The following is a 14,900-nucleotide window of genomic DNA, read 5'->3' on the forward strand; positions in this document are numbered from 1 at the left end:
AACAGTGTCAGACTTTATTTTTTTGGGCTCCAAAATCACTGCAGATGGTGATTGCAGCCAGGAAATTAAAAGACGCTTACTCCTTGGAAGAAAAGTTATGACCAACCTAGAAAGCACATTCAAAAGCAGAGACATTATTTTGCCAACAAAGGTCCGCCTAGTCAAGGCTATGGTTTTTCCTGTGGTCATGTATGGATGTGAGAGTTGAACTGTGAAGAAAGCTGAGGGCCGAATTGATGCTTTTCAACTGTGGTGTTGGAGAAGACTCTTGAGAGTCCCTTGGACTGCAAGGAGATCCAACCAGTCCATTCTGAAGGAGGTCAGCCATGGGATTTCTTTGGAAGAAATGATGCTAAAGCTGAAACTTCAATACTTTGGATACCTCATATGAAGGGTTGACTCATTGTAAAAGACTCTGATGCTGGGAGGGATTGTGGGCAGGAGAAGAAGGGGACGACAGAGGATGAGATGGCTGGATGGCATCACTGACTCGATGGACATGAGTCTGAGTGAACTCCAGGAGTTGGTGATGGACAGGGAGGCCTGGCGTGCTGCGATTCATGGGGTCGCAAAGAGTTGGACAAGACTGAGTGACTGAACTGAAACTGAACTGAAGACTCTTGAGAATCCTTTAGACTGGAAGGAGATCAAACCAGTCAGTCCTAAAGGAAATCAACCCTGTGTGTTCATTGGAAGGTCTAATACTGAAGCTGAATCTCCAATGCTTTGGCCACCTGATGCGAAGAGCTGACCCACTGGAACAGACCCTGATGCTGGGAAAGATTGAAGGCAGGAGGAGAAGGGGATGACAGAGGATGAGATGGTTGGATGGCATCACTGCCTCAATGGTCATGAGTCTGAGCAGACTCTGGGAGACAGTTAAAGACAAGGAAGCTTGGTGCACTGCAGTCCATGGGGACGCAAAGAGTAGGACATGACCGAGCAACTGAACAACAAATTAAAGTTTCTGCAGTAGGAAAATTCTGAAAGCAAGAGGCTAGGAAATATTAGTGACAGAAATAACTGGGAGAAAGAGTGCCTTAATGCTATTCCACTTCTAAAGCTTGCGGACCCTGTTATTTTGGGTTCTTTTATTCTCTGGTTTTGATTTACTAGACTTGACTAAGAATAAAGAGGGTGCGGATCCTTTTGGAAAGGAAATCTTATTCGTGTCTCTGCAGACTTGAGAAAAAAAGAAATGAATGCAGAGACACCTAGATCTGCCAGTTTCTGGGAAGCTTGTGTCTATAAAATTAAGTTGGCCTTACTTCAGAAGGAAAACAAAGCAAGTCCATAAATCCTGGAGCTTGAGGCTGGTGCTCATCATGGGAGGAACTGCTCTGTTCCCTCTAATCACTCACTGAACCAGGAGACTCTACTCAGGGCAAATTCTAATTCTCACCCACCTGTGTGGTATGTGAGGTTGATCACCCACCTTAGTGTTGCACAAGAGCACATTAAGGCAGACGAGACCTGCCAAAGGTCACGCCTGCCGTGAGTGGTGGCGCTGGGATGTAGCTGCCAGTGTTTATCTCCACAAAAGCCTCTCTGGGGACTTCCCTGGTGGTCCAGTGGCTGAGACGCCACTCTTCCATGGCAGGTGGCACAGATCTGATCCCTGGTCGGGGAACTAAGACCCCACATGCGGCACACTGCAAAAAATAGAAAAAAAGAATTTTAAAAAAATGCCTCTTTCTCTGCAATTAGAGACAAAATGGTAAAACAACATACCGTGCAGTCTGTGTCTGGTCTCCAGTTTCTGAACTTTCTCCCTAATTGTGAATTTTGCCCATTTTGAGCACACAAGAGGCTCCCTCTCTGGGACCTTTTCTCCCCCAGGAGGAGAGAATAAGGCTCCTCCCTGCTGTCGTTTGCCTGCTATGAACCACGGTGGCCTAATGATTCAGTCCTGTGCTCCCTGAGCTGGAGAAGAATCTGGATTAGGGGCATCCTAGGTCTTTCCCTTCATAGAATGATGTCTAAACTCTCTGACCACCTCTCTCTTGGTCCTCCATAAAGTGGAATCACAATGTCTGCCTCTTGCGATTTCTGTAAGGATGAAATGAGAAAATTGTGTAGATTTTTGGCCTGGTGCCTAACACATAGAATGAATTCAGTTTTTAATAGATATTAATAATACTAGCAACCCCACGTCCAAGGAGCAGTGGCCGCGCTGGTGCAGGAGGGCCTAGAGGAGCTATTCCACATTCAAGGTCAGGAAGTGCAGCAGTGAGGAGGTACCCCTCGTCCAAGGTAAGGAGCAGTGGCCGTGCTTTGCTGGAGCAGCAGTGAAGAGATACCCCACGCCCAAGGTAAGAGAAACCCAAGTAAGATGGTAGGTGTTGCAAGAGGGCATCAGAGGGCAGACACACTGAAACCATAATCACAGAAAATTAGTCAATCTAATCACACTAGGACCACAGCTTTGTCTAACTCAATGAAACCAAGCCTTGCCTGTGGGGCCACCCAAGATGGGCGGGTCATGGTGGAGAAGTCTGACAGAACGTGGTCCACTGGAGAAGGGAATGGCGAAGGACTTCAGTATTCTTGCCTCGAGATCCCCATGAACAGTATGAAAAGGCAAAACGACAGGATACTGAAAGAGGAACTCCCCAGGTCAGTAGGTGCCCAATATGCTACTGGAGATCAGTGGAGAAATAACTCCAGAAAGAATGAAGGGATGGAGCCAAAGCAAAAACAATACCCAGCTGTGGATGTGACTGGTGATAGAAGCAAGGTCTGATGCTGTAAAGAGCAATATCGCATAGGACCCTGGAATGTCAGGTCCATGAATCAAGGCAAATTGGAAGTGGTCAAACAAGAGATGGCAAGGGTGAATGTTGACATTCTAGGAATCAGCGAACTAAAATGGACTGGAATGGGTGAATTTAACTCAGATGACCATTATATCTACTACTGCGGGCAGGAATCCCTTAGAAGAAATGGAGTAGCTGTTATAGTCAACAAAAAGAGTCCGAAATGCAGTTCAGTTCAGTTCAGTCGCTCAGTCGTGTCTGACTCTTTGTGACCCCCAAATTGCAGCACGCCCGGCCTCCTTGTCCATCACCATCTCCCGGAGTTCACTCAAACTCACGTCCATTGAGTCCGTGATGCCATCAAGCCATCTCATCCTCAGTCGTCCTCTTCTCCTCCTGCCCTCAATCTCTCCCAGCATCAGAGTTTTTTCCAATGAGTCAGCTCTTCGCATGAGGTGGCCAAAGCACTGGAGTTTCAGCTTCAGCATCAGTCCTTCCAAAGAAATCCCAGGGTTGATCTCCTTCAGAATGGACTGGTTGGATCTCATTGCAGTCCAAAGGACTCTCAAGAGTCTTCTCCAACACCACAGTTCAAACGCATCAATTCTTTGGTGCTCAGCCTTCTTCACAGTCCAACTCTCACATCCATACATGACCACTGGAAAAACCATAGCCTTGACTAGACAGACCTTAGTCGGCAAAGTAATGTCTCTGCTTTTGAATATGCTATCTAGGTTGGTCATAACTTTTCTTCCAAGGAGTAAGCGTCTGTTAATTTCCTGGCTGCAATCACCATCTGCAGTGATTTTGGAGCCCAGAAAAATAAAGTCTGACACTGTTTCTACTGTTTCCCCATCTCTTTCCCATGAAGGGATGGGACCAGATGCCATGATCTTCATTTTCTGAATGTTGAGCTTTAAGCCAACTTTTTCCACACTCTCCTCTTGCAGTACTTGGATGCAATCTCAAAAATGACAGAATGATCTCTGTTCGTTTCCAAGGCAAACCATTCAATGCCACAGTAATCCAAGTTTATGCCCTAACCAGTAACGCTGAAGAAGCTGAAGTTGAACGGTTCTATGAAGACTTACAAAACCTTTTAGAACTAACACCCAAAAAAGATGTCCTTTTCATTATAGGGGACTGGAATGCAAAGTAGGAAGTCAAGAAACACCTGGAGTAATAGGCAAATTTGGCCTTGGAATACGGAATGAAGCAGGGCAAAGGCTAATAGAGTTTTGCCAAGAAAATGCACTGGTCATAGCAAACACCCTCTTCTAACAACACAAGAGAAGAGAAGGTGATGTCTCATGGACATCACCAGATGGTCAACACCGAAATCAGATTGATTATATTCTTTGCAGCCAAAGATGGAAAAGCTCTATACAGTCAACAAAAACAAGACCAGGAGCTGACTGTGGCTCAGATCATGAACTCCTTATTGCCAAATTCAGACTTAAATTGAAGAAAGTGGGGAAAACCACTAAACCATTCGGGTATGACCTCAATCAAATCCCTTATGATTATACAGTGGAAGTGAGAAATAGATTTAAGGGCCTAGATCTGATAGATACAGTGCCTGATTAACTATGGAATGAGGTTCGTGACATTGTACAGGAGACAGGGATCAAGACCATACCCATGGAAAAGAAATGCAAAAAAGCAAAATGGCTGTCTGAGGAGGCCTTACAAATAGCTGTGAAAAGAAGAGAAGTGAAAAGCAAAAGAGAAAAGGAAAGATATAAGCATCTGAATGCAGAGTTCCAAAGAATAGCAAGAAGAGATAAAAAAGCCTTCCTCAGCAATCAGTGCAAAGAAATAGAGGCAAACAACAGAATGGGAAAGACTAGAGATCTCTTCAAGAAAATTAGAGAGACCAAGGGAACATTTCATGCAAAGATGGGCTCGATAAAGGACAGAAATGGTCTGGACCTAACAGAAGCAGAAGATATTAAGAAGAGGTGGCAAGAATACACAGAAGAACTGTACAAAAAGATCTTCATGACCAAGATAATCACGATGGTGTGATCACTCACCTAGAGTCAGACATCCTGGAATGTGAAGTCAAGTGGGCCTTAGAAAGTATCACTACGAACAAAGTTAGTGGAGGTGATGGAATTCCAGTTGAGCTATTTCAAATCCTGAAAGATGATGCTGTGAAAGTGCTGCACTCAATATGCCAGCAAGTTTGGAAAACTCAGCAGTGGCCACAGGACTGGAAAAGGTCAGTTTTCATTCCAATCCCAAAGAAAGGCAATGCCAAAGAATGCTCAAACTACCGCACAATTGCACTCATCTCACATGCTAGTAAAGTAATGCTCAAAATTCTCCAAGCTAGGCTTCAGCAATACGTGAACCATGGACTTCCAGATGTTCAAGCTGGTCTTAGAAGAGGCAGAGGAACCAGAGATCAAACTGCCAACATCTGCTGGATCATGGAAAAAGCAAGAGAGTTCCAGAAAAACATCTATTTCTGCTTTATTGACTATGCCAAAGCCTTTGACTGTGTGGATCACAATAAACTGTGGAAAATTCTGAAAGAGATGGGCATTCCAGACCACCTGACCTGCCTCTTGAGAAACCTATATGCAGGTCAGGAAGCAACAGTTAGAACTGAACATGGAACAACAGACTGGTTCCAAATAGGAAAAGGAGTACATCAAGGCTGTATATTGTCACCCTGCTTATTTAACTTATATGCAGAGTACATCATGAGAGACGCTGGGCTGGAGGAAGCACAAGCTGGAATCAAGATTGCCAGGAGAAATATCAATAACCTCAGATATGCAGATGATACCACCCTTATGGCAGAAAGTGAAGAGGAGCTAAAAAGCTTCTTGATGAAGGTAAAAGAGGAGAGTGAAAGAGTTGGCTTAAAGCTCAACGTTCAGAAAACGAAGATCATGGCATCTGGTCCCATCACTTCATGGGAAACAGTGGAAACAGTGTCAGACTTTATTTTTCTGGGCTCCATAATCACTGCAGATGGTGATTGCAGCCATGAAATTAAAAGACGCTTACTCCTTGGAAGGAAAGTTATGACCAACCTAGAAAGCATATTCAAAAGCAGAGACATGACTTTGCCAACAAAGGTCCATCTAGTCAAGGCTATGGTTTTTCCAGTGGTCATGTATGGATATGAGAGTTGGACTGTGAAGAAAGCTGAGCACCGAAGAATTGATGCGTTTGAACTGTGGTGTTGGAGAAGACTCTTGAGAGTCCCTTGGACTGCAAGGAGATCCAACCAGTCCATTCTGAAGGAGATCAGCCCTGGGATTTCTTCGGAAGGAACGATGCTAAAGCTGAAACTTCAGTACTTTGGCCACCTCATGCGAAGAGTTGACTCACTGGAAAAGACTCTGATGCTGGGAGGGATTGGGGGCAGGAGGAGAAGGGGACGACAGAGGATGAGATGGCTGGATGGTATCACTGACTCGATGGATGTGAGTCTGAGTGAACCCCGGGAGTTGGTGATGGACAGGGAGGCCTGGTGTGCTGTGATTCATGGGGTCGCAAAGAGTCAGACACGACTGAGCGACTGAACTGAACTGAACTGAACTGAATAATACTACATTAATAACTTTTGTGTATTTCAGCTAGTGTGTGTGTGTGTGTGTGTGTGTATTTCAGCCATTTTTTTGCCTCAACCAGATATTTCCATTCAAAACTTTTCACCTCCACTCGGATTAAAGGACCTCTGCAGCCATGAGCAAGCTCCTATGAGCAGAGAGACCCCTGATCACTCCATGAATAAGGCTACCTGCATGGGGACAGGGAAGGGCTGCCCAGCCCAGTCACTGACCTGGCTTGGCCCTAATGTGGTAGATGCTGGATGGTCGCCATTGTGCTATACTCTAGTCCACGAGTCAACCTGGTGGGCAGCCCAAGGTGTTTCCCTGGGGGCAGCCCACCTTTCTGTGCCTCTTGGAAGATGGAAGTAACAGAAGCCTGCCTTCCTGGGATGCTGGAAACCTAGTTACAGAAGTTTCTGGGGTAGAAGAAGGCCATTCTTTCATTCCTAAATTTAAGTCAGTTATAACCCCCATCTCGACGCTGAAGGCAGAAGGTGCATCCACCCTGCCTTCCCTTGGCGGTCTCTGCCGAGAGGATGCCCCGGGCCAGCTGGGCCTGTCTCCACCACCGTCTGTGTACAAGGACCTAGCTTCCACCTGGGGTGTCCGCCCACACATGCAGGGTGCAGGAGCAGCCAGTCTGACACTTATTCCACCTCCTTCTGGTCTTGCTCGTGCTCTGAACTTATCCCCGCCCAAGCCTCTGGGCCTGGAGTTCCCTGCCTGTGGACGGTCTCCGGGCTCTTCGTCCTGCTTCGTCTCTGAATGAGCCCCAGGGGGTGAGCATTCGCCGCGGCTTCCCGCCCGTGCGCCCCAGGACCCCATTCGCTCAGCTGCTCCAGCTCGAGCCTCAGCACTGTGGCCCCTCGGCTCCTCGCACTGCCTGCCCACTCACGCATGGATCTTACACCCCCCACCTTTCAGCTTCTCCACATGCCCAGGGGCCCTGCCAGAGACTGTGCTCCTTGCCCCACCCCGACCCACCGCCTCCTGCAACTACACAACAGAAAGGGTGATGCCTTACAAGAATCCCTATTTTCCTTCTCCTTAAAGCCAGCTACAAGCTCAAGATTGTATTTGGAATAAAATCCCAGGTCCTCACCACGGCCATTTCCTGCGCCCTCTGTCCCTGCCTCCTCCCCTGAGCACCCCTGGGTCCCTCCCCCATCCTTTCCGTGTCTGTTCTGGTCCCTAATCATGTGAAGGGCCCTGTTGGCAGGGCAGCCTTCCTGCTCACTCCTGAGCCCACGGTCAGCAGAGCCGGGCAAAGAGCGGAGCCTGCTGTGACCTGCGGGGTAGTGGGTGCAGCTGGAGCTCACCGTGTCCACAGGTGAGGTGAGGGCGGGGCTGGCTCCACGCGCTGCATCTGTGGCCCTTTACCCAGAGCAGAGACAGTTCCCACCACTTCATCCCCCGAATCCAGCACCGTTTCCTCTCTTGGCCCCAGTTCCGCTTTTATAATTATGTCCAAAACAGCACACAAAGTGACGGACAGGCAGAGGCGGAAACGCGCAGGCCCTGAGGAAGCAGTGTCTCCACTCGTACTCCTTGTCCTCTGTATGTGTGTGCTCCTGTGTGTGTGCCTCTGGGTGTTTCTCTGTGTATCTGCATGCCTGTGCATACATGTGTGTGCCTCGTCATGTGCTTGTACATGTGTGTGCCTCTGTGCACACCTCTGTGCATGTGCGTGCCTGTGTGCGCCCCTGTGTGTACATGTATGTGCTCATATGTGTGTGCCTGTGTGTTCCTGGGTGTACATGTGTGTGCCTCTGTGTATGTGTATGCCTCTGTGTTCCTGTGTATATGTGTGTGTGCCTGTGTGTACATGTGTGCGCCTATGTATGCGTGTGCCTGTGTGTCCTCTGTGTATGTCTCTATGTTCCTGTGTATATATGTGTGTGCCTCTGTGTACATGTGTGTGCCTGTGTAGGCGTGTGCCTGTGTGTGTCCTCTGTGTATGTGTATGTCTCTATGTTCCTGTGTATATATGTGTGTGCCTGTGTATGCATGTGCCTGTGTGTGTCCTCTGTGTATGTGTATGCCTGTGTGTTCCTGTGTATATATGTGTGCGCCTGTGTGTACATGTGTATGCCTCTGTGTATATGTGCATGTGTGTGCCTCTGTGTTCCTGTGTATATGTGTGTGTGCCTGTGTGTGCCTGTGCATGCGTCTGCCTGTGTGGTCCTCTGTGGCTGTGCGTGGCTGTGTGTTTCTATGTGGATTCCTGGTTGTGCATGTGTGTGCCTCTCTGTGCGCCTCTGTATGTGTGTGCCTGTGTGTTTCTGTGCGGGTTCATGTGTACACATGCATGTGCCTCTGAGTGTGTGTGTGCATGTGCCCAGCACTCTTGACTGCTCGCTCAGAGTGGAGTGTCCCCTGTTTGGACCAGAGCTTCTCACGCTGGCCCCTCTATCAGGCCTGGGCCGGAATGCTGGGCCCCCGGAGGAGGCTGACCTGTGGACGTGAACCCTGATATGTGAGCCTCGGGCTGTCTGATGACCGTGCTGGGCCCACGGCAGCCTCTGCTCCCTGCCGGCCTTTCTTAACCTGCTGTGGAAGCTTCTCCCCTCCCTCCAGGCTCAGTTGGGAAGCTGCTTCCAGACAGGAAGTGGGGACGGGGGAGTCTCTGTGGTCGTTCAGGCTTTTCTGGGCGTGTGGGGCTTGTCAACGCTTGGACAGGGGCCCAGGCAACTGGGGTGAGCTCACAGGAACTGAGAGTGTCGGGGCGTCAGCCAGTGGAAATGAGGATGGAGGACAAGATCACACGGAGGCCAGGGCAGAGCCAGGGTGGCCCCACGGAACACCTTTGGGGAAGGAGGGCTGGTGAAGTCAGATTCCGATGTGCGGTGTCTGGGCTGAAAGGCAGAGAGCACAGAGGACTCAGGTGGAAGATTCTGGAACAGAGTACAGAGGGTCTGGGGCCTGGATCTCAGTGTCCCTGGCTGGGGCAGCCTGTCTCAAGCAGGGACAGCTCAGGAGGATCCAGCCTGTGCCCAGGCAGAGATGACATCCTACCGGTCCGGTCCCCAGACCCAGAAAGATTATGAAGGAAAACACGTATCTTGCCCCGGAATGTGACAGTTCTCTCTGGGGCTTTAAGTCAGCAAAACATCAGTCTGCACCTTGCATGTGAATAAATGTGCAAAGGGAGCGGTGGTCTCGTGTTTCTCTCGTTGCCAATCTCATTGCATCCCTACCCCGGGCCCTCCCTGTCCTCCTGCAGGCCAGGATCAGACTGGACGTCTGCTCGCGGCCAGCTGCCACCCGCCCCTTCCTTATCTGGCCTGTTGTCCAGGACGTGAGGCCCGGGGGCTGTGGGGGTGTCCGCTGTCACTGTCACCGTCCCTGAGGGCCGAGTTTTGCCCTGTCATCCAGCGCCGGGAGAGTCATCCGTGGAGACAAAGCCACCAGTGGTTCCTTTTGCAAACCAACGCGTAAAGCTCTAATTGGTGCTGAGATCTGGATCACCACTCTTCTTGGGTTTCTAAAGGAAGTCAGAGGTGTCACTCGGTTTCTTACAGAGACGATCGTGGAAAACGTGTCCCCTCTTCCTCTCTTCCCGTTCCGTCTTCTGTAAGAACAATCCCAAGGTCTCCACCTATTTCCAGAGAGTTCCTGATCGCCGTGGGAATAGGGTGATGTTTGGGAAAGCATTACGGTTTCCAGGGCAATGTGTGTCCGGGAAGGGGCTGGGAAGTGTGGCTGGGAACGGGTGTTGTAGGAGGGACCACACTGCAGAGGAAGCTGCCGCACCCGATAAAGGGCTTTGTTGAGTTTCTTCTGATGCTACGAGGTGGTTCTCTCCAGCCCCACAGCTATCCAGACTGCAGTCTCACCTCTCCCCCAGGATGACAGGGCCACAGGGGACTCGAGACCTGGAGGTGGGCACCAGACTTGGAGAAGCTCCCTGCCCTGTCCCAGGGGCCTCGGGTACCAGGGATGCTCCTCCAGAGTGTCTGTGGGGTCTATGGGGAGAAGGCAGGTCGTGTTTGCCAGTGGAGAGGGTCCAGGAACACTGACTTGGGGTCATCAAACCATTTTGAACTGGTTTGAGTTCAAGCGAATGCATTTGCAAAAACGTGACAGGCAGTCTTGTTATAGAAATAAACATGGGGAAAGCCTAGTAGCTCAGGGACCACCCGGCAGACAAGCTCAGCCGACAATAGAGCCTCGATTCACTTCCTGATTGGTGCCTCCAGTTCTGAGCTGGGGGAGTGGCTTACAATATTCTACTGAGTAAATTTATTCATCGCAAGCCGAAAACAATCATATGGCTTCTTTACAAACACCCATGTCAGATGTAATGCCCAAGTTGAAAGGGAGTTACTTTTGGCCTAGTATTCAAAGGAGGGCCCTACAGTGTGTACATGTATTCAATCACTGAGCTCCTTCTCAGGGACGCTGAAACCGACGGGGATGGCAACCCGGCACCGCTCGTCCTGAGCATGTGGATGGCAGGCAGCTCTCCTTTTCTCAATCCCCCTCAACACTGAGACCCCTTGCAGCTGTGTTCTGAGTGCTTGGTTTATGGTCATCTTCTCTGAGGAGTCAGCGCTCAGCCCAGCACAGAACGATTTCCAAATTTCCATCTTCTCTTGCATTCACTTGTGTGGGATGTAGCCTCCAGCATGTTGAAGCTGAACTCGGCACCTTTCACACACTAGAAGCCTCTGGCTCAGAGCTCAGCGTTCAGTATTCTCCTTGCTCCAGCCTCTCCATCTCTGGTCCTATGCTCACCAAGGACCATGGCATTGCCACGCACCTTCCTCCCTTATCTGGGGTCAGGCTCCGCCTCCAGCTCCCTCAGTCTCTACCAGTGATTCCTTTGATTCCAGTTCGGGAATGTCCCCTGGCCCAGCCTGTGGTCCCCTCCCCTGGGGCCACAGCCCAGTCTTGGCCTTGAGGCTTCTGGGTGAGGAGTGAGTCCATCAACTCTGTGTAGCGGAGGACGGCCCAGCCCACCTGGACACCTGAGGGTTGTCACTGGCCAGGTGAGGCCTCAAGGTAAAGAGGACCTTTCTCCCTATGCTCATCCTGGCCTTGCAAAAATGAAGGGCTTTTCTCTTCTATTGTATTTGCTCACAGAGGAGGCCTGAGGACTTGAACTTGTACCCCTCCATCCCTGAATCCTACCCTTCCAGGCCTTGGTGAAGCCCTTGCTTAAATTAGGAGGACGTGGGCCACAGCTTCGACTTCTGCAGCAGTCGTCCGAGAGGGCCGTGGGCCCAGATGACCCACCTGCTGGAGACTGAAAGGCTCACAGGAAGATGACCGATGATACTGTGGCTCAGCCATTGCGGGACAGCCTCTGATCCTCACATCGGACGGTCCCACCAGGGACATTTATCCCAACACTGGGCAGCTTTAGACACTGCAGGGGAGGGATTGGGGACACAGGAGACCCTGGGGTCCCCTGAAGGTGTCAAGGTGCTGAGCAGGAAAGAAGTTGAGGAGGAAGCCTGCCGGGCAGGGAGGCAGGGCTGTGGGAGAGGTGGGTGCCTCACGTGGGCTTGCCATCCCATCAGGGCTCTGAGGATGGCACTGGGGCAGGCCTGCTTCATGGGGTGAACCAGGCAGGCAGTCACTTCTTGCTGTGAGGAACTCTGGCTCCCCTTCCGTCCACCATCTCTGCCTGGATGCCTGACTTCCGGGGGTCTGGAGGAGCAGGTGGCTCTGGGCCCCCAGGGCTCACCCACCACCAGCTCGGTGCTAACTGCTCCCCCAGGTGAGCTTTTTAGGTTAGGGAAGACAGTCAAGGGCAGTGAAAAGAAGATCTCATCCTCTTGATGTGAGAACTGTGATGGAGGCAAGGAAAGGCATGTGATGAAGATGCAAGGTAAACGGGTGGGTAAATGGGTGTGCCGATGAGTGTGTGGATGGGTGGGTGGATGGGTGGGTGAATGGGTGGGTGGATGGGTGTGTGGATGAGTGTGTGGATGGGTGGGTGGATGGGTGGGTGAGTGGGTGGGTGAATGGGTGTGTGGATGAGTGTGTGGATGGGTGGGTGGATGGGTGGGTAGATGGGTGGGTGGATGGGTGTGTGGATGGGTGTGTGGATGGGTGGGTGAATGGGTGGGTGAATGGGTGGGTGAATGGGTGGGTGGCTGGGTGGGTGAATGAATGGGTGGCTGGGTGGGTGAATGGGTGGGTGGCTGGGTGGGTGAATAGATGGAACAGGTACCACCAGCTCCATGAGGCTGGCTGTGGTGGGGTTATCTTGAGAGCTCTGCTGTGGGAACTCACTGTGGCAGCAGTGTATACAACGGTGCAGAAGGAGATGGAGAGGAGGGAAGGGGACTTGGAAGCCTATTTCCATATCCCAGATTCATAATATACCATGTACACCCCACAATGGCAAATGTGTGAATGGAAACTAGAGAATGAGCCAGGAAGGCATTCTGAAGGAATAAAGTGACTGATGGTGACTGCAGCCACAAAATTAAAAGACATTTGCTCCTTGGAAGGAAAGCTCTGTCAAATCTAGACAACATATTAAAAAGCAGAGATAGCAGTTTGCCAACAAAAGTCCTATAGTCAAAGCTATGATTTTTCCAGTAGTCATGTACGGATGTGAGAGTTGGACCATAAAGAAATCTGAGCACCAAAGAACTGATGCTTTCAAACTGTGGTGCTAGAGAAGACTCTTGAGAGTCCCTTAGATAGCAAGGAGATCCAACCAGTCAATACCAAAGGAAATCAACTCTGAATATTCATTGGAAGCTCTATTGCTGAAGCTGAAGCTCTAATACTTTGGCCACCTGATGTGAAGGGCTAACTCCCTGGAAAAGACCCTGATGCTGGGAAAGATTGAAGGCAGGAGGAGAAGGGGACAACAGGAAATGAGATGGTTGGATGGCATCACCGACCTGATGGACTTGAGTTTGAGCAAGCTCCGGGAGCTGGTGATGAACAGGGAAGCCAGGCGAGCTGCAGCCCACGAGGTCACAGAGAGTCGGACAGGAGTTAGCGACGGAATAGCAACGACACTTGGTCAGCAAAGCGGAAAGACAAAGCATAGAGGGTCTGAGCAACTCAGCAAAGGCGACTCCAGGGTTCCAGCTCTGGGACGGGGGCTGCCACTAACCAGAATAGGGTGATCCAGACGAGAAGCAGGTTTGGGGAAAATGAAAGAGTGTGAGTTCAGACATGCTGAACTTAGTAAACACCTTCTTGTAAAAGTATCGCATGTTCTACAAAGTAATCTAAGGCAGTTAACAAAAAACTACATGCCCCGCAAGCAAAGGAGGTTAGGAAGCCGGGACTGCTGGGAGACAGGATGAAGCTTGCAAGGCTTCTGGAAGTCAGCCTAGGCGCTTTTCCTGGCTTGTCAATAGTCAGAACAAAGGGGAGACCCCTCCACCCCACAGGGTTTGCGAGAGGAAGAGGGGAACGGTTCATGCTTGGAACAGCCTTGGATGGGCAGAGAGAGCCTATACATGTTCCCCTTCCTACTGTTAAATTCTCCTTGTTTTTTTAATACATGTATTATCCACCTGACAGAGGGTTAGATTCCTGAGGGGAGGGGCTGTGTCTCATTGCAAATTCTCGCTGCCCCACCCGCAGCTCTAGCGTGCAGTCACCCTTCACTGCACGGAGTAGCTGAGGCTGGTGGATCACTGCAGAAATGACCTGGTGCCCTTAGGTCTGATCCTTTCTTGCACATCTGCTTCTGACATGAAAAGGGAGTTCCTGCCGTGATGAGAACTCAGCAGCAGTTCAGCTCCAGAGCTGGTCCACACCGTCGTCTTCTCCCCCGGTGCAGGCGTGTGAGGCTTGGCATGTTGCTGGAGACAGAAACACGTGGGTGTTATGTGGGCAGAGCAAGGATTTGTAAAGTCTGCCGAAGGTTTCATAGTGTGAAATAATTCCTCACTTTATTTACTTAAGCTTTACCTTAGCAGTGAGCACCCAAAGCCATGCTTAACTTACTAATCTATTTGCTTATCCTGTAATGTGATTTCCAGTCCTAAAGCTTCCTAGAATTCATGCTGAAAATTTCTGAGGTAAACACACCCTGCGTCATCCTTTCAAAACTGACCACTGGGGTATCAGCTAGTGGATGTGACATGCGTATTATTATGATTACTCTCACTATTCATGTGAGTCTTTTATCATTGAAAATTAGTAAATTTTTGAGTGAAAAAGATTTACAGGCCCTTAAAAACGCACCTGGTTCAACAAGGACCTACTGTAAAGCACAGGGAACTTTGTTCAATATTATATGGCAGCCTGGATGGGAGAGGAGTTTGGGGGAGAATGGATACATGGATATGTTGGCTGAGTCGCTGCTCACCTGAAACTGTCACAATATTGTTTGTTAATTGGCTATACACCAATACAAAGGAAAAAGCTAAAAAAAAAAAAATGCACCCAGTTCTATTTTTAGGTTACTTAAAGACTGATTTCTGAATAGTGAATACCTGCAATAATTACCTATGCTTTCCAAAATTTTGAGGGGATATAACTTTTGCTGGGAAGTCAGGGGGCTGTATCTAACCAGATCTCTCCTGCGCGTAGAAACGGAGACTCATTTGGCCCCTCCCACCCAGAAAGGAGGCCTGGGAATTACTGC

Source organism: Budorcas taxicolor, chromosome 3 (assembly GCF_023091745.1).
Source record: "Budorcas taxicolor isolate Tak-1 chromosome 3, Takin1.1, whole genome shotgun sequence".
In the NCBI taxonomy this organism is placed as follows: domain Eukaryota; kingdom Metazoa; phylum Chordata; class Mammalia; order Artiodactyla; family Bovidae; genus Budorcas; species Budorcas taxicolor.